The following is a 23262-nucleotide window of genomic DNA, read 5'->3' on the forward strand; positions in this document are numbered from 1 at the left end:
TTCGTCTAGCACAACTAGATGATGCTCTTGATAAAAAAATGTCAAATAGAAATAGAGGACTCTCTTGAAATAGCCGCTCTTAAAAATTCCCTTGAGGAAGGACAAGAAACAATAGCTTCTCTTGAAGAGGGGCTAGAAACTCTTGAAGAGCCTCAAGATGAAATTAATAAACTTACTAAAGCAAGAGATCTTGTTAGGGCTAAAACAAAAAGTGCTTAAAAAGGAAAAAAGCCCAATTTGGTGTTGATCATGAGAAACTTGTGAAGGATCTAGATGAACTAGACAAGGCTCACAAAGCTTTGAAGGTGAATACTCACTCCTCTCCAAGTCTAATGAGCAACTTCAAATTAGGATTGCTAAATATGATGTGCCTAGCTCCTCCACCTCTACTTGTAATCATGCAAACATTATTGAGGAAAATGCTAGGTTAAAGGATGAACTTGCTAAGGCCTCCTCTCCCCAAAGTAAGTTGTCTTTGGATGATCTTTTGAGTAAACAAAGATCAAACAATGGGAAGGAGGGCATTGGTTTTATTGCCAAGGCAAAGAAGGCAAACAAGAAGAAGGCCAAGCCCGCACAAGAGAAGAAGAAGGTTATCACTAATGATGAAGCCCCTAAGGCCAAAATCATTAATGATGATGATGCGGGAATTGCTAACCCTCACTATGTTTTATTTAAAGATTATTATGGTGATGTTTATGCAAAATATGTTGGCCCTTATGATGGTTATGTTGCTTGGTCTATTTGGGTCCCAAAGACCCTTGTTGCTAACAAAAGAGGACCCATTGAAAAATGGGTACCTAAATCCAAGAATTGATCTCATGTAGGACCATGCCGCCGGAGGGTCAAAATGGGTGCTTGATAGTGTATGCACAAGTCATATGACCGGTGTTAAGAACCTCGTCAAGGAGTTGAGGCCCAACATAAATGATATCACCATCTCCTTTGGCAATATTTCTACATCTAAGGTATTGGGTTTTGGCAAGGTTGTGGTTGCACACAACATTACTCTTGTGGATGTCATGCTTGTCAAAACCCTTGGTTACAATTTGTTATCCGTTTCCGCCCTTGGCAAGATGGGTTTCGCCGTCTTTATTGATAATGATATTGTGGTCCTCTTGTGGAGCAAGACTCTAAAAGTCGCTTTCGTTGGGTATCGCGAAAACAACTTGTATGTGGTGGACTTCTCGGGGACCACCACCACAAGTGCGAGGTGCCTATTCGGAAAGGCGGATGTGGGTTGGTTGTGGCATCGCTGCTTGGCCCATGTAAACATGAGAACTTTGCAAAGTCTTCACAAGGGGAACCATATTGTGGGTCTAATGGAAAATGTGTCTTTTGCCAAAGATCGTGTTTGTAGGGCTTGTGTTGAAGGCAAAATGCATGACTCTCCGCACCCAAGCAAGACTATTATCTCTTCCAAGAGGATCTTGGAGCTCCTTCATTTGGATCTCTTTGGTCCCACCACTCATGCAAGTCTTGGTGCGAAGAAACATTGCTTGGTGATTGTTGATGACTACTCAAGATACACTTGGGTCTACTTTCTCAAAAATAAAGATGAGACTCAACAAATCTTCATTGACTTTGCCATCGAGATGCAATGCCAACACAACCTCCTTATAACTGCAATAAGAAGTGACAACGGCTCCGAGTTCAAGAACTACACACTCAATGATTTTCTTAGTGATGAGGGGATAAGACATTAATATTCCGCTGCATACACCCCTCAACAAAATGGTGTTGCAGAGAGGAAGAACCGGACTCTTATGGATATGGCAAAATCTATGATGGCGGAGTACAAATCCCGCTATAACTTTTGGGCCGAAGCCATCTCCACCGCTTGCCACTCTTCTAACCGGCTCTATCTCCGCAAGGGCTTGAACAAGACTCCATATGAAATACTCACCGAGAACAAGCCTAATATCTCATACTTCAAGGTGTTCGGGTGTAAGTGTTTCTATAAAATCAAAGGAGTTCGTTTATCTAAATTTGCTCCTAAAGCTTTGGAGGGTATATTTGTTGGTTACGGTGCCGAATCTCACACTTATAGATTCTTTGATGTATCCTCCGGGATTATCATCGAATCTTGTAGTGTGAAGTTCGAAGAAAATGATGGCTCCCAAGTGGGGCAAGTTGATGTTTGTGCAGGTGATGAAATACCTCAAGATGCCATAGTAAGAATGGGTGTGGGATTTTTCCGCCCCATTGAGGGACACGGTGTGGCGTCTCGGGAAGGAATATGCTCTACCATGGTGGAGCCCTCATCTTCTCAACATCAACAAACTCCATCTCTTGAAGCTAATAATGCACCAACCCAAGAATAAGAACAAAACCCTCCCTCTAGTGTGCAAGATCAAGGACAAGATCAAGGACAAGATCAACCAAAGGTTCATGATGGCTCCGATGAGGATCCATTCAATATTTGTCATTCACCGAATAATGTCCAAGATCAAGCACATGATGTTGAGAAATCTCAATAGATTGAGGAAGCTCAAGTTGAAGGTCAAGATGGGGACCCAAATGATCAAGTTGATCAAGTGATACCTCCAAGGTCAAGAAGAACCAAGGAGGAGATCGAGGCCCATCGTCTAGCAAGAAGAGATAGGAACTTGTAAATTCTTGGACACACTCATGATAATGTATTAAGTGATGTAAGAGGAAGAGTTTCCACAAGAAGGCAATTGGCTAACTTTAGCAATCATCATGCTTATATCTCCTTAGTGGAACCCAAGAAAGTATTTGAAGCTCTTGAAGATTCGGATTGGTTGGAAGCTATGCACGAGGAACTCAACAACTTCAAGCGCAATAAAGTATGGACTTCAGTAGAGAAGCCAAAGGGGTTCCGCAATGTTATAGGCACTAAATGGATTTTCAAGAACAAGAAAGATGAGTTTGGAAATGTTGTGAGGAACAAGACAAGATTGGTGGCTCAATGTTTCTCTTAAATTGAAGGAATTGACTTTGGAGAAACTTATGCTCCCGTGGCTCGCCTTGAGTCCATCCGTATCCTTCTTGCTTATGCATCGCATCATAACTTTATGTTACAACAAATGGATGTGAAAAGTGCATTTCTTAATGGTCCATTGCATGAAGAGGTTTATGTTAAGCAACCCTTGGGGTTTGAGGATCTCGACTTCCCTAACCATGTCTATAAGCTTGATAAAGCACTTTATGGTCTCAAACAAGATCCTAGAGCTTGGTACGAGTACCTTAAAGAATTGTTGATAGACCGTGGGTTTGATGTTGGGCTAATCGATCCACTCTTTTTACTAAGAGGGTCAATGGGGAGCTTTTCGTTTGCCAATTATATGTTGATGATATCATCTTTGGTTCTACTAACAAAGCTTTCAATGATGAATTTTCAAAGCTTATGACCGATAGGTTTGAGATGTCTATGATGGGAGAGATGAGGTTCTTTCTTTGTTTTGAGATCAAGCAATTGAGAGAAGGGGCTTTCATCAATCAAGCAAAATATCTCCAAGACATGCTCAAGAGGTTCAAGATGACGGAGATGAAAGGTGTAGCCACTCCAATGGTTACTAAATGTGATCTTGCCCTTGATCCCAATGGTAAAGAGGTGGATCAAAAGGTATATCGCTCCATGATTGGATCCTTGCTTTACCTTTGTGCATCTAGACCGGACATAGTGTTGAGTGTTGGTTTGTGTGCAAGGTATCAAGCTTCTCCTAAGGAGAGTCATTTGATGGCTCTCAAAGAATCTTTCGATTGGTATCCTAAAGGCTCAAGTTTCTTTCTCAATGGATACACCGATGCAGATTGGGTGGGAGACAAGGATGATAGGAAATCAACCTCCGGGGCTTGCCAATTCCTTGGTAGGTCCTTGGTGTGTTGGTCTTCTAAGAAGTAAAATTGTATATCTCTCTCCACCGCCGAAGCCGAATATGTTGCCGCCGCAAGTGGATGCACTCAATTGTTATGGATGAGGCAGACTTTAAAGGAATACGGTGTCACTTGTGATAAAGTGCCTTTTTATGTGACAATGAAAGTTCCATCAAGATTGCTTATAATCCGGTGCAACATTCAAGAACGAAGCATATTGAGATCTAGAATCATTTTATTAGGGATCATGTTGCCCGTGGTGATATTGAGCTATGCTTTGTTCCTACCAAAGATCAACTTGCCGATATATTCACGAAGCCTCTTGATGAAGTTAGGTTTTGCTATTTGAGGAATGAGCTAAATATCATTGATTCAAGGAGTATAGCTTAACCATCTTGCAAACACACCTTCATCTCAAAACTTTATTTGGTTTAGATGTGGGCATGGAAATAGGGGGAGTGCGGTTTAAACCATTGAGCTATCCCTCCCCCCATAATGCCAATAGTAAGAAAGCATTCTCTTTATATCATACATATTGATATGTGAGCTTCAATGACGAGTATTGGTTTTGGGCCCAAGATATATCTTCGCGGTGCCAAACCATAGCACTCCTACATGGTGGCCTAGGCCACCATACTCTTCTTTGTGAAGAGTTGGGGTTATTTGGATCTTAATTGGATTTTATTTGACATCTACTTGTTCTTATGGGAAATCACTCTAGTTTGGCCTTATTTGCTAGTATCTTGCAGACTTGAGTGATCGTGTACCATTAACAGTTCGAATGTTCTAAACCCAAGCCTACACTCATCTACAAGCCATTTCCATCTTGCTCCTATGTCATGTTTTGGTAAAAACTTGGAGTTTGAGTAGTTTCGGCCGGATGATCTTGGTTGTTCCAACTTATTGGTCAATTTGCATCTTATATGTGACGTGATATCTTATTGCATGACATATGGGCATAAGCAAATAACCAACAAAAGATAGGCAGGATTTTCGGTGTTCTGGAATTTTCCAGAAAACAGGATAATCTGGCCCTAGGACTGACCGAAAAATCCGGCCCGGCCGGATTATCCGCCCCAATATTGGGCCGGAATATCCGGCCTGGGAAGGTTTCAAAGGGTGTTGAGAGGGAGGCCGCGGGGTGAACGGTTCCAGAACCAGTTCCCCCACGCGCCTCTCTCTCTCTCTTCCCTCAACTCGCTGGAGCTCCTCCTCCTCGCCGGTGCCGCCCCGTCCGCTCCCTCTCTGAGTTTTTGGGTGGATCGGGTGCTCCTCCTCCCTAGCTTTCATCCCCTCCAAGCGGCTCCTCCAATGGAAGAGGGTATGGCTCACAATTCCTAACCCTAGGTGTTGTGATTTATATGTGCTATTTTCTTGATGGGGATGTTGTCTAGTTGTTCCAAATCGTGTGTAGTATACTCCATTTGCATGCTATCAGGCCGATCTGGTTCTAGACAAGTTTTTACTTGAGATTTCTGCAGATTCGCAGGGCCGGATTATCCGCACCTCGGGGACACCAGATTATCCGGCCTGGAGCTATGTTGCTGCTGCAGTTTTGTTCAATCTATCATGTCTAATCTTTTACCGACTCACAGTATGCTCCTAGAGTACACTACTGTATCAATACATGACTTATGAGCATTCTTTTCTCTATGCTATCCATCTTTGTCTATCACAGGTAGTGGTTCTCGGAGGCGTTCTCAGACTCAAAGGTCGAGTGATGAGTTTGCACAGAATGCTCCTCGGAAGTCCGCCACTCTGAGGCGGAAAGGCAAGGAAACAAGGGAGAACTACAAGTCTATGGATAGTGTCTCTTATGCTGCTATCCGACAGAAGAACTGGTATGAAGACGTTGAGAGGGATTTTGATATTGAGGATAAGTGCTTCTGGTGCATGGAGCAGAGTTACATCTTCAAGGATATCTATGAACCTATGAAAAAGGTGAGACCTATGCAAGCCATTGATGTGGAACTTCTAGCTGTGAATAATCACTTTGAGGATGCTATTTGGGTCACCGGAAGGATGGGCTTGCAGAAGCTAATGAAGGTCCAGTGTGACTACAGTCCTGATTTGCTCAAGCAATTCTATGCCACTCTAGCTTTCAAGAAGGATGAAGAGCGCACTATTCAGTGGATGTCTGGCTCCACTCCCTGTCCGACCTCTTTTCGTCGGTTTGCTGCGGTTCTTGGCCTTCCCTTTGATGGTGGTCACCGCCTCCATGGCCCTCAGAAGACGGATAAGGACGTGCTATATGATCTATATGACGAGTCTGGAGATATTGGTACTACCAAGGGGCTTCTACCTATCTATGGTCAGCTGCTCCGCTTCTTTAGAGCCACCATTGCTCCAAGTTGTGGAAATAATGATGCTATCCGTGGCTAGTGGACCTTATGCATCTCGCCTTTCAGTGTGCTCGTGATGGTGGTGAGGAATCAGATTTCACTCTTGATGTCATGGACTACATCGTTAATGAGACTCATGATGCCATGGTCTCCCGGACTACTATGCCTTATGCTCCATACATTCAGCTTCTCATCAACAACACTGCACTAGCAGAAGACTTGAGCCAGTTCCCTACAAAGAGTCACACTTTCAAGAAGGCTTATAAGAAGAAGCTAGTTCCCCGTGCTGCACCAATTTCTAGCTCCTTTATGGCAGATGCTCGCTCTAGTGGTTATGCACCCGGTCGCCCTGTTGCTACCCCTATGATTCAGAAGAATGTGAAGAAGCTCAATTGTTTTCAGCGCAATGTTTTGTGCATGAACATTGAGATTCACAAGGAAAACCATGAGGCTAGCCGTCAGCGCTCAGAGATTCAGCATACTCAGGCGGTCATTCTTCACAGGCTCAGTGGTGAGCAAGGACCTCCGCCTCAGCCTCCAGTTCACCCTGCCTACAGTGGGTGACACTCTTCCCAGGTTCTGTGGACTGACCTTGAGCTGAGTATTTAGAGGGCCAACATCGGTCGTGACTCTCCTTCAGCTGCTGACAGTGATGACGAGTATGTCTCCGAGACGGACTCCGAGTGATATCCATGGGGCGCGTTGCATCGCGCTTTTCCTCTTTTTGGCGTCTCGATGCCAAAGGGGGAGAAGTGTTCTATTTAGGCCTTCTCTACGGGGTTTGCATGGGTAGGGCACAAGCATATGCGTTTACCATTCCTTTATCGCTTGTGTCCTCTTTTATGTCATTTGTTTGAACTATTTGGTTTGGTTTGTTCGTTCAAACTATGTGCTTTGTGTGGTTGTGAGACATATTATTAAGGTCTTCGGAATTCTATATGTTGAGACCAAGTTTTATGATATGGTGTGTTATATATATATATATATATATATAGAGAGAGAGAGAGAGAAACTCTATTAGATACCCTGGGTGTAGAATAAGTAATTCTGCACCCGGGTGGATTCGACCAAACCAGGCCACCTTTGCCTCCGTTCGCACGCACCCGGTGCGGCCACGACTATTGCTGTAACTAGATTTTGATGTGCGCCTTGGCGCACGACCCCGTGAGACTGTGTACGTGGGAATAATATTGAACCTTCTTACTTTCTTAGGTCATAGAAAACGCAGCAAATTGCAATAATAAATTACAAACAGAGAAAACAAACAGTTATATACAACCATGGAAACAGGTGGATCGAAAATATATTATAGCAACTAATAGTTGTTGATTCCTCAGCAGCGAATGCAAGGAAGGAAGGAACCCAAAATCACCAACTACATGATGTGCATCGTTGCAACATGGCTTTTAAAAGTCATGGCACAAAGAAAATATAAATCGAATTAGATAGACTATTAAGAACATGGAACAGATATAACAAAAAAATGTTTGAACATTGAACACACCTTGCAGAAGGAGACTCACTCGTGTTTCCATTTGCTACTAAAACTTTCTATAAATACGTTCCCATCATCCAAAAAATTTGCATGACGAATAAAGGACTCTCTGACTCATGGAAATCATTTGCTTTTGCGATGATACATATATATCTGAACTCAACACGGTTCCTGCAGCTCTCATGGTAACTAAGAAAGGATGAAAAATAATTTGGGGAGCAAAGAATAATAGTGTTACATCTCAGACTGAAGAACTTGGGTTCTTATTAGTAGATGAATCCCCTTCTTCCTCTGTCAAAATTGAGTCAGCCAAATAGGAGCCGCTGCAACAGGTGGATACTCCAGGTATTCCTTGGCCTACGACATCTGTCTTTTCCGTAGAAAAATGTGTAGTTATGCCTGCAAAAATGTGTCAGTAAGTGGATAATGCCTCAGTCTCACCAATGTTCATTTGACATGGGCGATGGAATCCTGTGTTGCTTCAGGATCTAAGATGTGGTAAGCTTTGCCTCCAGAATATTTCTGGCTCATCATCTAAAAGAACAAACGCTGCAGGTTCCCAACCAAAACACCATTCACCTTCTTTACCTGAATCATGAAGGCTGGTCAGTTGAGATGACTATAAAGGTCACTAAGGACATGGCGCCTACTAAAGGTTTACTTATATAGGAAAAGACCTGCAGTTCAACATACCTTTTGCAACGAACACTAATATCATCCATAAGGACCTGAAACAAAGATTGAGTAGTGAAAAGATAATTTTCAACAAAATACAGGGAAATCAAACGCAAGAAGGTTCCTAATAAGATCATGAAATAGCAAACTGAATCATGATGAGGCAGTGACTTGGTGTCACTGATCATCCAAAATTGGAGCTCAAGCAAATAATAATATGTGCATATAGAAGAATAAGAGGAAGCATCTTAGACGGTTTCAAAGAAGTCGTAAACCACATGAACCAATGATTCTGAATAAAAGAGCTGAAAAAATCTCACAACAATTATGACTACACATGCGGGCATATCGTGTATAATTACACGATGGCACATAGCAAGAAGAAACCACATAGGAAGCCGGTCACCTGATAGTAATTTACTCACACATCTTGATTAGTCCCCGCAGACTGTTTTTTGCTCAAGCTTTTGTCGTTTATGGCCAAGCTGCAATTCTTGGTAACAAAACTGAAAAGAACACAAAAAATCTGAATTAGCCAATTAAATGGGGAATAGAGGAAAGTAGTGCTTCACCTAATGAAATCACTGCAAATATGACTGGAATGATAAACCAGTGTCAAAATAACTTGGATAGTCTTATTTGGCATTAAAACCTCGACAAATGCTAAAACTCTGCTGTTACCTTATGTTAAGGATCTTTGAAAAACGGCAAGAAAATTAAAAGATCTCAATATTAAATAGGACAAAAAAGGATACATGCAAATATATATCAATAGTTATCTTCCTGTATAGAATTGTATAGAAGGTAAATCGCAAACTGATCGAAGATTAAAGGTGTGCAGTGTAACTACTTGTTTATCCAATATCTATTGAACAAACATGGTAGTATGGTACTGGTTGCAGCTTACTTGGAAACTCAATGGTGTAGTCAGTCAAGGAGGAAGAGACTTTGGTGATCGATGTTGTCGATGGCAAGTCCATGGTGTTCAGATCACGGTGGTAGCGACCGGTCACATCGGCAACTCGACTCAGCTGACCATCTGAAGCAACACGCACATCAAAAAGATGCACCACGGTACATAGAAGCTAAAGGACATGGTGGTATGGCCAGAGGCTCACTGGAATGGTCGGAAACGTTGCCTGAGTAAGGTTAGAGCTGGAGAAGATGATCGAATGGACAACAGGATGGGCTGGAACATGATGAACAGCAAGCACGGCGCTGCTACGCTTTGGATGGTTACCACGAGGAAGAATACCTCTACAACGTCTTACTCTCACGTCCCCTGAACTATGAATCTGAAACTGATTGTGTTTTCTGAAACTGATATCTGCACTCTATTTTCAAATCATTTGGGCAACGAAAAGATCTCTGAAAAAATTGTAAATTTTACAGAAGAAAGATGTAAACTATTATTGACATGCTGTAAAGTATTCAGCTCAAACGGAATTTGATAAAATCTGAAAAACTGAATTATATTGAGTGAAACTCTAATGCTACAAAATATTTTTGAAATCAAATATAGTATGAAAACAGTGGGCACACAAAAGAACAATTCAAATCACATTTTAAGAGTGATTTAAACCTTTTATGAAGCTGCAAAATGTTGTAACATGATCAAGGTAGTGAATGCCATGGGTAACAGTCAGCAATTCAGGAGTGATTCCACTCGTAAGTTAAATAAATGAACAAACTCAATCTGTAGTAATGCGGAGAAAGTATCCCACCATCACGTTTTCCGCTGAGCTTACTTAGGATCAAACTAAAATGTTGTAGAGATAGAGAGTAACTCACCACCAAAGCACATATTGACATTGGCATGGTAAGGAGATGCAAGACCATCAAGTGACAGTACAGAACAAAACTAATCTCATGAAATATTCTAGTATACATTGCATTGTATTGCATACACCAAATAAGTGGCAACATAAAGATGAACTGCATAAGCATCACTCACACAAAAACTGTCCTAACCCGATGATGATAAGCATAGCAAAATCAAAGGGACATACCTTATGTTGCATACACTAATGGATTGAAAAGCCATCACCAAGATCTTACTATTCAATTAATTTCTAGATCATACACAATTGGCATGCACCACAAACCAAATGAAATCATTCATTTGGATTCATAACCTATGAGGCGTTGTGCACGATGAAAATGGCAGAGTAGGCTGAGCTCAAGCAAATAATGAGCTAAATATACAAAGGCATCATAAACTGGTTGATAGAATCAGCATCTGGAGGAATAACGCTCACACAACACAGGTCGAACAGAGGTCAAATACACTGCTGTATCGACTGCAAAATCTACCAGAAAGAGAAATAAAAAGGGGTAACTGGGAAAGTTCAGAGAGACAACCAAATCGACCAGCACTAATGACCGAAACTAAAAAATAGGAGGCTTATCGACAACATACATATGTAAGAAGAGAAACAAGAAATAAAGCCTGATTAAATCTGACCATTGCAATTTGCAAAGATGTAAAAAATGCAGCGAGAGAGAGTGTGTGAGCACCTTGCTGTTGTAGTCAATACAACATAGTAATCTAAGCGGGAGCTGATCTTCCGGATCTCCTCTTCCTTCCGCTGCTGCCCCATCTACTCCACTTCCACCTGTGATAACCTTTGCAAGTGAGAATATCTTATTTACTCCGGAACAATGGAAATTACTTATTTACGTCAGATAGCCTTTGCAAGTAAGAATATCAGAAGAAAATCGAACCTGCACATCAAAGAAACAATTTTTTTTGCACATATTACTTCACATTATCCTTGGTTCATTGTGGTGGGAAAAGATGGAGAGATGAATCCTGACCTTGGGCGGAAGATTTAAAATAATTATGTGACAGCTGCCCTCTTCTCCAATTACATGTCGGCTCTTCTTCACCAAACCAGCTCCGGCCTGCCCGCCCTAATGCCCTATAGCCACGCTGCCGATGCTCTGCAACCATCTGTCGTCGTTGAATCATTAAGCATCATATTTTTTTGCTTATATTTCCAAATACGAAGTGCGTCTCTCTATTCCACTACATATAATTTATTTCAATCAATTATTTCTATCCAATCAAATAAAATCAGGTATAGAGCAAAACAATGCTAGTTTAGATAAAATTAGAACTAAACATGAGCCAACTTACATCTGAATAATGCAGAGAAACCGAAAAAAAGAGAAATGATGCCAAGGAATTAATCCAATGCATGACCCAACATAAGAAGAATTCAAAAAAATCAATTCATAATGAGGAGCTAAACTCAAATGAGCACATCACAGTGAGATACAATTTATGTAAAAGCATAGGGAAAAGCAGGTAAATAATATGGGAAACAATACATCACAAAGATAACATATGTTCAGAGCTGAATTATTTCAGAACTCACTCTTTTGCCTCAAACAAAGTCTCGAGATTTAGTCCCTAATTCCATGAAATATTTGTAAATGATGTTCAACTTCATCTTTCAAATGTTGATCATGGTAAATGTAATAGTGCATACATATAGTTAATCAACTTATTCGTGTGGGCATCCCCAGCAAGCACAAGGACATGTAAAGAAGAAGATCAATGGTCATTCAGACAAACCTCAGCCAGTAACACCGCAAGACAAAATAAAATATGTAGGTAGGTTCCAGAGTGAGTGCACAAGTTCCTTCAGTGTCTTCCCTTGTGCTTACCATCGACAAGTCCCTTGTTTTGTTTCTTAGCAGAGCATTCATTTATGCTTATTAAATATCTGAAAGATTTTGTTCATAAATTATAAGAAGGTAGTTCTAATAGCAAGAAAATGAATGTATTAGAGAGGCAAATGAGTTTCTACTCTAAGCAGAAGTGCAACACTATTAGTCCGTTTGTCTAGTAAAGAAGCACAAACAAAAATTGCATGCTGGAAACAAAATTAATCTTCTATGATTAGGGAATGAAACATGTACAGTTACGATGGTGTCGCTACAAATATTACAGAGCTGTTCCGTTGGCCTCCAGGATAGTTCAACCGTACCACAAGCTCAACAGAACTAAAGGCTAAAGCAAGAGCAGAGCAACACAGTGCAGAAAAAATATACCGTATACGTAGAAGAAAAAATGCAGAAAACATGCGCTGGTTCAATCATACAGGCAAGAGCAAACTAAGCTCATCTATATATATATATATATATCCAGGAGCAAATGCAGCCGGAAATGATCACCTTTTATAGCTAAAACAATCTCTTGGCAACACTATTTTCTTATGTACATGTTACCTCGATCTCGAATGGCAGCCAGGAGCAAATGTCGTCTTGGCCGGCGACAACCTGCAAAGACGGAACACACAACTAAAAGAAATCACGTAAGGAGAATGAAACCCGGCAAATAAAAGAAAGAATCTAAAAGATCCAGACCATCTAAAAATATACACGTTTTAGGCTTTCTTAATAAACAAGTGCTGATACATTGTGTGATGTGGATATGGAAGACTGAATACTGCTAAGCTCCTTTTAGTTTTTACAGGGCAAACAAATGCAGCAGATGCAGAGAAAAACTAATCATGAAGCCTCCACCATCACTGAGATGCACACACACATCATCAAGTATACACCACGACTACCAAGTCTCCACAATCACTATCAAGTACACACAGTTTGGTAACCGACAGAACACTGCACCGATACAGAGAATGCTAGAGCAGAGCGCACTCAGCATGAACACAACCTAACAACAGACCAACGAAAGCAGCCACGCCCACCCGACGCGGTAGTCCCAACAAGGCGACGATCTGCAAAGCCGGAGCAGCAGACCAAGAGAAAACACATTAGAGCATCCCCACTCGTTTGGGCTCCCCACGCCCAAATCCGGCGAAATTTAGCGCCGGATGGATGTAGTTTTTGGCCTGGGGAGGCCCATTTTTCCAGCCGCGAGCCCATGGACGCGCACCCACCGCGTGCATAGCGACGGTGCGAGTCACCGGGAAGGGCAATCGTCGGAGTTCCCTCGCCGCATTGAACCGTCGCGAAGTGGACTGGAGAGCCGAAACGACTCGTCGGGAACGGTCGAAGTGGCCTCGATGCGAGAACCGCCGTAATGGAGCACGAACTCCGCGGAAGAGCAACCGGCGCTCTCTTTCGTCGAGAGACCTACATAAACGGTTTTCGACGGGCTGAGCCATTCATCTGTTCTCTCGTCACCATCCTCCGTCAACCATGAGCGATATCTCTTGGCCATCGGACACCGACAGCGAGGGGAAGCCGCCTGGATGGCGCCATTGGTGGGATCCAGCTGCATCGTCCGGCAGCGACGATTCCCCCCGCCGGCCGGCGAGGACGAGTTTGACGACGAGGAGGAGGACGAAGAGGCCGTGGAGCGAGGCCGAGGAAGAGGCCGAGGAAGAGGAGGAGGAGCAGGAGCGAGGAGGAGGAGCGAGGAGGAGGAGGACGAAGAGGCCGATGAGGACGACGACGAGGAGGACTCAACTTCCTCCGACGAGGAGGTGACGAGCCGGAAGCGTCGCCGCGACGACGATGAGGCGGGGCCTTCTAAGAAGAAGAAGAAGTAGTTTAGTTTTAAAGTTTTTATATGTAATTTCTATGTTTATTCGAATTATATTCGAAATATATATATAATCTATCTATGTTGCACCACTTGAGAGTTCAAAGCTTTCGTTCGACGAGGGCATTGCCGTAGATCGGGAAGACGAGGGTTTTGCCGTAGATCGGGAAGACGAGGGTTTTGCCGTAGATCGGAGGCCATTGTCGCCGACAAGTTGGGTCCACGCCCGCTTTTCACTCGTCCGGAGTCCCCGAGCGCTCCCCGGGGGGCCGGGGATGGCGTGGGATCGCCGGATGGATTTAGGCCCAAATCCGGACGAAAACGAGGAACCGGGGGCGCGACTGGGCCGAATTACGCCGTCCGGATGGAAAAAACGCTCGCCGGGGGCCTGTTCGGGGGGACGAGTGGAGATGCTCTTAGGGGTAAGATGTGGGGATCTATTCACAGTTCCAACCTCTTCATCAATCATTGATTTTATTGTGTGACTGAACGACATGTGCTTGTAGGTTAGAAAGTAAAGCAAATGTGTGTAATTTGCAAGCCAAAAAAATTTCTTTGGTAAATTCTGTACAATCTAAAACTATTGCTGATACATTGTGTGATGTGGATATCAAAGACGAACTGATTCTAATCATAAATAAGAGTGATTTGTGCTCTTCTTACATGACAAACGAATGCACCAGCTGCAGTGGAAAACAAATTTGCATAGCTCCACGATCACTATCAGGTACACGCACACATTATGAAGCCTCCACGATCACTATCAAGTACAAACAGTTTGGTAGCCAACATAATAATCTACCGCTACAGAGAAGGATGGAGCATAGGGCACTCACCACGAACACAACCTAACAGCAGACCAACGGAAGCAGCCGCAACGACCCGACGAGGCAATCCCAGCAAGGTGACGACCTGCAAAGACGGAAGAGAAGACCTAATTAGAACACGTTAGGGGCAAGCCGCGGGGATCAATTAAAACATGGGAAAGACATCTCTTCGGAAAGAAACCGACGGCCAAGAACAGAAAGAAGAAACAAAAATTAGCAAGAAAAGTCATCACCTAGCGAAGAAGCAGAAGAATCCAAAAGGAGGCTGTACCCACACTCCAGAAACACGACCAAGAAGAGAATCCCCACCGAAGAAGAATCCAACAGAAACAAGAAGAGACCAAATTTAACGGGAAAAGGCTTCACCCAACTAAGAAGGAGAAGAATCCAAAAGGAGGTTCGCTTTGACTTCAGAAACAAGGCCATGCAGAGAAACAAAACAAAAAACAAGCAGAAACGAAATCTTACCGGCAAAACGACGACTGGTCAGCCCACGGCGGAGCGTCAGCATGTGGCAGCGCTGGCCATCGCCGACCACATGGAGCAGAATCCAAAAGTGGTGGCACCCTAATCCAGAAGCACGGTCAAGGGGGAAAATCAAAGAAGCAACCCCTAACCTCCAGAAATACGTACAGAAAAAGGAACAAAAAATAGGCAAAAACAAACCAGGGGCAGATCTGTGAGCCAAAAAATCTAAATAAACAGGCGCTGACCTCAACCAAACCAGAGCACCAAAAAGAGGCGGAAACCCTCACCCCAGAAACAGGAAAAGGAAGAGGGAAAAAATAGGGAAAAATGATGACGGCAACAAATCCCCATCGGTGAAGCAGGACCTCACCTTAACCCAATCCACGACAAGGCGCTGCCATGGACTAAGAGCGGCCACCGCCGACGGCCGCGGGCGGAGCGCGCGGAAGACACGGACGACGGCGGATAGGAGCGAGGCGAGGGAAGGGGCGGACGGCGGCGCTGCGGACGACGCCGCTGCTCCCGCATGCTCGTGCCGCGACGGCGGACGGCGGCGCTGCCATGCGCAGGCGAGGGAAGGGGCGGCGCGACGGGAGGAGAAGGGGCGGCGCGATGGGTGGAGAAGGGGAGAGGCGGCGCGGGGTGGCGGCGGGAGGCAGGTGCGCGAGCGAGGCGGCCAGGGATTGGGTAGGTTTCCTACCGGAAGCGAGGGATTGGTGGAGCGCTGACATCGGGCCGAGCGGGCTTTTTAGCGACCCATGGATAAAATGCGGGTTCACGGGAGGGCCTCAGCGCCCTGGACGGAACGACGACCGAGATCGCGCCACGTCAGCTCGATCGGACGGCCGAAAATTCAAAGCGCTGTGAGAGCTCCATGAGGGTGCAGCAATCATACCGTGGGATCCCCCCAAATTATTACAACGACGGTTTCTTTCCCCACCGCTATCAGAAGCTAGGCCACGTACACAAAATCATTACCAACTAGCCCATCGTCAATCGATGGCATCGTGTGCGGTCGGCGGTTTCGGAATTTCGGGGAGCGACTGCACTGGCGATTGCGGCTGCCGGCGAGCGGCTGCAGCTGCGATTGCGGCGGGGCAGCGAGCCGCTGCAGCTGGGGATTTCCACCGACGGCGGGCGGCTGCAGGCGGCAGCTGGGGATTTCGGCCGGCGGCGGGCGACTGCAGCTGGGGCGTGGTGAGTAACGGGTGGTCGACTCCGCGGCATGGGGAGCGGCCTGGTTCCTCGGTATTGGGCAGCGCGGCGTGTGGTGGCTGCCGGCGGCGCTGGTTGGCATCGGCGTCGCCGTGGGCGGCAACCGCGGCACTGCTTCGGGCGAAATCAGTGTCCAGACGAGCGGGGGATGGGCTCTGCGCCGACCGTGTCATCCGCAGCGTCGCGGTCGGCCGGCGGAACCGGCTCCGTCTTCATCGGCCGGCGGAATCGACGGCGTCTTCGTCGGCTGGCCGAATCAGCGGAAACGCATGTTGTAGGCGGGTGGTTTCTGGCCTTTTAGCATCATGCAGCGCTTCCTCAGCAAAGGCTGCCGGCGCCAAGTTTATGCAACCGTGAAACCATCCACGCAGCAGCTTTCGCCGGCCGTCTTCTACTGTAAGGAACATTACCTCTTTGCCGTCAGTTCCAGAATTATTTTTGCAAACCCGTATGCAGCTTTGATGTGAAAAGGTTGAGGACTTGAGATGCTGCACGCACATGGAAACAGGTGCCTTTGTTGACCTTTAGAGGTTACTTTTTTTTATTGCTCTGAGATGTTGGTTTTATGGTTTAATATCAACAGTGGCTTGTAGTTTACAGGTTTGCAAACTCGATCTTTCTATTGTCCTGTTAACTAGATGGTAATTTTAAGGAAACAAATTCAGAGTAATAACCATCAGAACATGAAAAAATTTCAGTAATCACATTGCACAGGTGTTAAGAAGTTCGAAAGTAATTGTATTGGAGTCAGATAAATAATATTTGTTGTAGTGTTTGTTAAACTAGGTTTGAGTTCACATGAATCTGCCAACCGTTTGAATAAAGCTTTTGCCGATTTCTTTAGATTTAAAAATTGAGGTGAAGTGGCCTTGCATTGATTAATTGACCAAAGGATCTAATGTCCTGGTGAAGATTACAACTATGCTATAACTTGCTTGTGTCACGAAAAAAAGGGGCAAACAAATAGTATGTCAGAAAAAAAGTCTAATTCCCTGTCAGCACCACTGGAGTCAACCTACATGGTTTCTCAGAAACTTGAACTGTGACAGCACCGAAACCAACATGACATTGTAGATATCCCTGATCAAGTGCAGGGATGTAGGTAGACTTTTTAACAACTGAAATACGGCTTTAGTAAATAAAGTTATGGATTCTAAGTTATTCTGCGGCATCCGCACTGCCACTTAGTTATCGTTGTTGATGTATGATGTTTTTTGCTTAATTATACTGCTTAGCCTGTTGGGTGTTCAGATTTTGTAGAAAATGAAAAATAAAGTAGATGTAAAATGCACCTGTTTTATTAAGTATAAATCAACCGGTATACATGCTTTTTCAGTGGTATAGATTAGGAATTAGGATATCACTGTGAATCACTAAACAACTGAATGGCTGAATGAATGTGGGCACGAGTGTGTACTGTATACATGGATACTATAGATTCAGGTACCGGTGGGCTAGCAAAATAGGCACTCTGCCATATCAGATATCTTCATTACTATGTTTAAAAAGCTAGTTTGCTATCCAAATTTGTAGACATGGAGCATAGTCGATCTTAGTATTAGTGAAAGTTCGTGCTACTTAGTACTTAGTTATAGCCTGTAAGATACATTCATTCATCTATTAGAATAGCTAGGTTTTCAGAAGTTCAATGATACGAACCTAGCATAAAATGTTCTGTTGATGGTTGTTCCCACAAAGATTTGGCAGCTAATTAATTATAACCAGAGTAAAAGCATACTCAGTTTCAGGATAAATTAGCTGATTTAGAATCTGTTTTACTACAACCCAAGTCGCTCTTTTCTACATGATGCTACTTAACAGTGTCTCACAGCATCGAAGTTTCAAACCAGTTTTATATAAACGAATACTTAAATCATCCCAAGGTGAGAGGCTGCTTTTGGATATGTAATTTCCATTTTTTATGATGTAGCTGCGTCGATTTGCTTCCTCTGATTTCGGTGGTAAGCAACCTGTGATTGGCGCTGGCTGCTTCTACATTTCCCACCAGTACTCTTCAGTACCACCCCATTTCTACCAATTTGGATGAGTAAGTGTCGGTCAATTCTTTCCCACTGTGCATCATTTTGGTTAGCAATTGTTCAGTTTTACTCGCCATAAGTTTGTTGTTCTAAAAAATAAAGCTTGCGATAAGTACTTATGCATAATTTCTTAGGTGTTGGCTGCAACGGTATCTCCAATCTAGTGCTAATGGGCATGCTAGATTCTATGCAAAATTTGATTTGCTATTATGAAATGCATACTGGTAATGAATTAGGAATTTACGTCCTGCTGCAAACCCGAATGTATTTTTACCATAATCCTTCTGCATGAAATTTTTATTTTTGGCTTTTTTTTATTGCAAAGCGATGACAGTTGCTAGGTGTTTGCATTCATAATTAGGGAGATGATTGTAGTCAAATTGGCTCGGGCAGAAAACACACACACTGAAATTCTGATGGTGCAGTTTGGCAATGAATTGGTATTTCTTTCAGTTAGATGTCATAGGAAATTTGTTCAGTAATCTTCAAAGAGGAAATTTGTTGTCGTATGGTACTTGCAAATCTGTGTATTATGTTCCCTTCCGTAAAAAAAGAGTTGATTCGTAATTTTTACCTAATTCCTGTGTGTAGGCCTGGCGTGCAAGGAAGGTCAATAACAGTTTTGTAATCTCCTGGTGGCTGCCGGCCTTGCATTGGTTGACTGAACAAAGGAGGTAATATCCTGGTGAATACTGCAACTATGCTATAACTTTCTTGCATCAGGAAAATTGTATGTAACGCAGTAAGTAAATAGTATGTAAACAAAAACTAATTCCCTGTCACCGCCCCCGTCGACCTAAATGTTTGTTCAGAAATTTAAACCGTGACAGCACCGAAAACAACATGACTTTGTAGATATCAGTGATCAAGTGCAGGTCTGTAGGTAGACTCTTTAACAGAATAATAAAATACGGCTTTAGCAAATAAAGCTATGGATGCTAATGCAACTTATTTAGTTATTATGTGGCTTCCGCACTGTGATGTATTCATCGTAGCTGATGTACGATGATTTTTTGATGAACTATACTGCTTAGCTTGTTGGCCATTCTGATTTTGTAGAAAATGAACAATAATAAAGTAGTTGTACCACTGCTATAGACATGCTTTTCTTTGGCCCCGTTTAGTATTTATGCATCCACATGATTATATCCATGCTTTTAAAAAATCCAGTATGTTATTGATCATCTCATTTTTGTCACATCAGCACTAGGCCAGTAGCTATAAGCGGGTCATAGTTCTGAAACTATGGCGGCGTGTGGCTAGCTTTAGCGACAGGTAGCAATCTGTGGCTTCGATGGGCGGCCAGGTCAAAAGGTCAAAGTACGCCATTTGGTAATTTTTTGTGTGTGTTGACATACATGTATCTGTTAGTCTGTTCCTTAATTTTCTAATTGCGTGCTGTCGAATTACGAGATCTGTGGGGTCTGTACTGACGAATTACGCAGCACACAACCACTGCCAATGGCAAGACAACTGAAGAAGTTTTCCATGGCCAGATCGACGTCAAAGTGACACCATACAATCACATGTTATAACTAAAGCTTAATTTTCTTTTTCTCTATATGTTTTTTACACTTTTTGAAATTTTCTTATAGTTTTTTCTACCATTTCAGACATCAAAGATCAAGTGCTCACCATTAAACGGGAATGGCATATAGCTTCTGCTCTCAACTAAGCAAGCCTGGCAATTATGGCAAATGGAAAGGAACTAGCATTTCACTCAACAGATGATTCTGCCATTTGGACAATGTAATTTGTTACATAGATTGTTTCCACTATTTATTGTAGGGCAAATGAGTCCACGCTTGTAGTTCTTATGGATGCGATTGAGCATCAGTGTTACAATGCCCTCCAGTCATCATGACACTTTCTTTATGCCAGGATTCCTATACTGTGTTGGCACCTGGAATTCTTAGGTCACATTTTATCCAATTTTAATGGGAAGAAATGTATTTAATTATTTACATGACATTATGTGTATTGCGAGCAGAAGGCGGAGTGTGGCTTGCTGATAACTTTTCTTTTGTCACGCCATATGAATCTGTTTGATGGTCGATTAATATTCTTCTAAGGTTCTAATGGTACAATGGAGTGTGTAAAAAATTACATTAGGTGCACATTGATTCCTAGTTTTGGACGTAATCTAATTGCTAAAACACTTAAGTCATTTGGCTATAGGATGAACAATATGTATTTTTCCACACTTCTAATAGTACAATGGATGTCACATGTACTTTTCCACACTTCTAATGGTACAATGGATGTTCGTTTCGCTGCTGGACCAAAGTTTCAAGAAAGTTACGGAGCCCATAACTTCCTTACGACGCAGAAGTGGTTATATTCTATTGCTACTGAGCGGGCGCACGGAAGAGAGGGGCAGAATCTTATGTCGCATGCAGCAAGTTTATTACTGTATGTCGCGCGCAGGACTGAACGAGGCGCGGACGTTCGGGCCGGACGGCTCGCGTGCGGGACGGGCGGGGTGCAGAATAATATTCTGCCCCCAGGGAGCCAAATAGCGCTCAGAATATTATTCTGAGCACCACCTCACCCTATATACGCGCGGACCCGCACGAAAGAAAGAAAGAAAAAAGTCCCACGAACCCACCCTGCCCACGCACGAACCCCACCCTCCTGTTTCGATCCCAACCTCCCCTGCCTACCGCCGCCGGCCACCCAACCGCCGGCCTGGAGAAGCCCCGCGCCGCCGCGCGCCCCCCCCCCCCCCCACCTCAAGGTTCCCCGCGCCGCCGCCTTAAGGCCCGGCGCGCCGCCGACCAGAGGGCCCGCGCGCTGCTGCCCCTTCCTCCGAGCGCCGCCGCCTCTTCCCTCGCGCGCCGCCCGCCCCTTCCCCCGCGCGTGGCCGCCCCTTCCCCGCGCGCCGCTCTTCCAGCGGACGCCGGCGTCCCCGCCGGCCAGAATCCGTGCGCGCCGCCGCAGCTCCTCTACCCCGAGCTGCCACAGATTCCCAGGTGACCTCGCGCCGGTCTTCAGTCCCAGGTGCCGCCATCCCCCGTCACCGCCCGGTGGCCCGCACCTCGCCTCCCCCTCGCGCCGCCGGCAGGTTCACCTACTCGCCAGATCCGGCACGAATGATTGAATTGATCATGTATTGGCTAATAGGTATTGTTCGCAGCGGCAACAACTAGAGGAAGTACGATTGTTCCAACCTGTAAGTCCATCTGTTTTTTTACTAACAGTACAGTCTTGCAAAAGGCAGAATTTACATGCGTTCAGCATTGACAAAAATTGCAGCGGGTGGTGTAGTATATACTTGCAAGAAATAAGCTCACCTTCTGCATTTTCTTTTGTCATTTCAGTGCTAGCATCAGCCAAATTTCTAGGTCGCTGGCCTGCACAAGCGCTCACTGTTTGCGCGTTCTTCTCCGAGGCACAAAGAGAGACCTGGGTGTCCACGTGCTTGCTATTTCTCTGAAAAATTGTGGATGCCATTCTAGTTTGATTCGATTTTTTTTGACAACGTATGCCTGACACTTTTTCTACATGCTTTACCCAATGAGAAGGTTAAAACGATCCGCCCAGATATATAGTTTTTGTCATTTCAGGCATACAATTTATGTACTTTAGGGAGTTCAGGCATAGTATTAGTCAGTGTTAGTCAGTTCTGCCCCTACCTCTATTTCTGTCTTCACGGAACTGCACGGCTGTTCACTGCTCATGTACCGGGGTACATTGCTTTGTAAAAGATAGCAGCCACATTCGGTTAAGGAGCAGTACATGGTTCATTTCTAAAAGATACCAGGCACTTTTTTGATTAACTCTATAGTTAACTTGTCTGTTCCTTAGTCACCGTCTCTGGGCCGACGCCGTCTCTCTGCCGTCTCAGGATTCCTTGATCCCCTGGCCCCTCCAGCCTTTATCCCCGAGCTCCATTCGTCGGCTTCCAGGCGTGAAACCTGCTCGTCGCGCGAGAGTGGCTCCTGAAGCTGCGCCTCCGACGGCAAATACGCTTTGCCGGCTCCGGCTAGACCAGGGTCAGTTAGCTAGTTCTCTTTTTTTGTTGGCATGCAGCAGCAACACTAGTGTAGTGCTTGATGCTTGCAAGGTTACTGCCCAAATTCAGATTTATGACTGCCTGTGACAAACGATTACTGCAGTACTAGTTTCCGAAGTGCAGCTGGTAACCACCGGAAGAACATGCCTAGTTTTCATGAAGTGCAGACACATGTGTGTCATTCTTGTCAATTTACAAATAATTTTTAGGTAGTTACGCACAAGCAAGATTGCTACTTTAACCAATCATTTACATGAAGTACAAGGCATTGTTCCCGAGCAGTACACATGGGTTCTAAAAAAAAGTACAGTCATTCCGAAGTTGCAAACTCGTTGTGACAAGCTAGCAGTGTTTAGTGCTACTATGAAAAGGAACCGAAGGATCCGCTATTGTTTTGGGGCATCATTTCCAGCTCACAAATCAAAATGTGTTTGCTCTCTCCGATTGCAGGACAACCATGAGGCTGTAGTGTTTCCTAGGTAATGTATGCTTGTAGTTTGTTTCTAGATCATTTAAAAAAAATGATTAAACAAATGATTTTCAGCGTATTACTAAGGGCAGAACACATGTGAAGGTTTTAGAAAATGTCGCAAAATAAAGGAAATAAATATGCGGGAAGTTCAATCAGCAAAGTTTGAGAACTACATACAAATAATTATTGGAAGAACAAATAAACATCGAGTCAGCTCATGGTAATATTTTGTGATGTATAGCTAGTTAATCCTTATAAAGTACTACTTCTGACCTGATTTAATCGACGCGACCACTACGCTCTCTACGTACATATCTAAAACTAATCCTGCGTCGATTAAAGACGACCGGAGGGAG

At 44.1% G+C, this 23262-nt stretch overlaps 1 long non-coding RNA gene across 4 annotated transcripts; it reads left to right on the forward strand.

Moving 5' to 3' along the window:
- The first annotated feature begins 16563 nt into the window (after window positions 1-16563).
- Window positions 16564-20383, forward strand: LOC124702356. 4 transcript variants are annotated; one of them, XR_007002430.1, is made up of 5 exons: window positions 16564-16910; window positions 18311-18427; window positions 19011-19093; window positions 19624-19947; window positions 20033-20383. It is a non-coding gene; the product is annotated as an uncharacterized LOC124702356 (long non-coding RNA). The 4 variants fall into 4 exon arrangements; XR_007002429.1 differs by having other exon boundaries at window positions 16564-16888; XR_007002431.1 differs by having other exon boundaries at window positions 16564-16776.
- The last annotated feature ends 2879 nt before the right edge of the window (window positions 20384-23262 follow it).

Source organism: Lolium rigidum, chromosome 3 (genome assembly GCF_022539505.1).
Source record: "Lolium rigidum isolate FL_2022 chromosome 3, APGP_CSIRO_Lrig_0.1, whole genome shotgun sequence".
NCBI lineage: Eukaryota > Viridiplantae > Streptophyta > Magnoliopsida > Poales > Poaceae > Lolium > Lolium rigidum.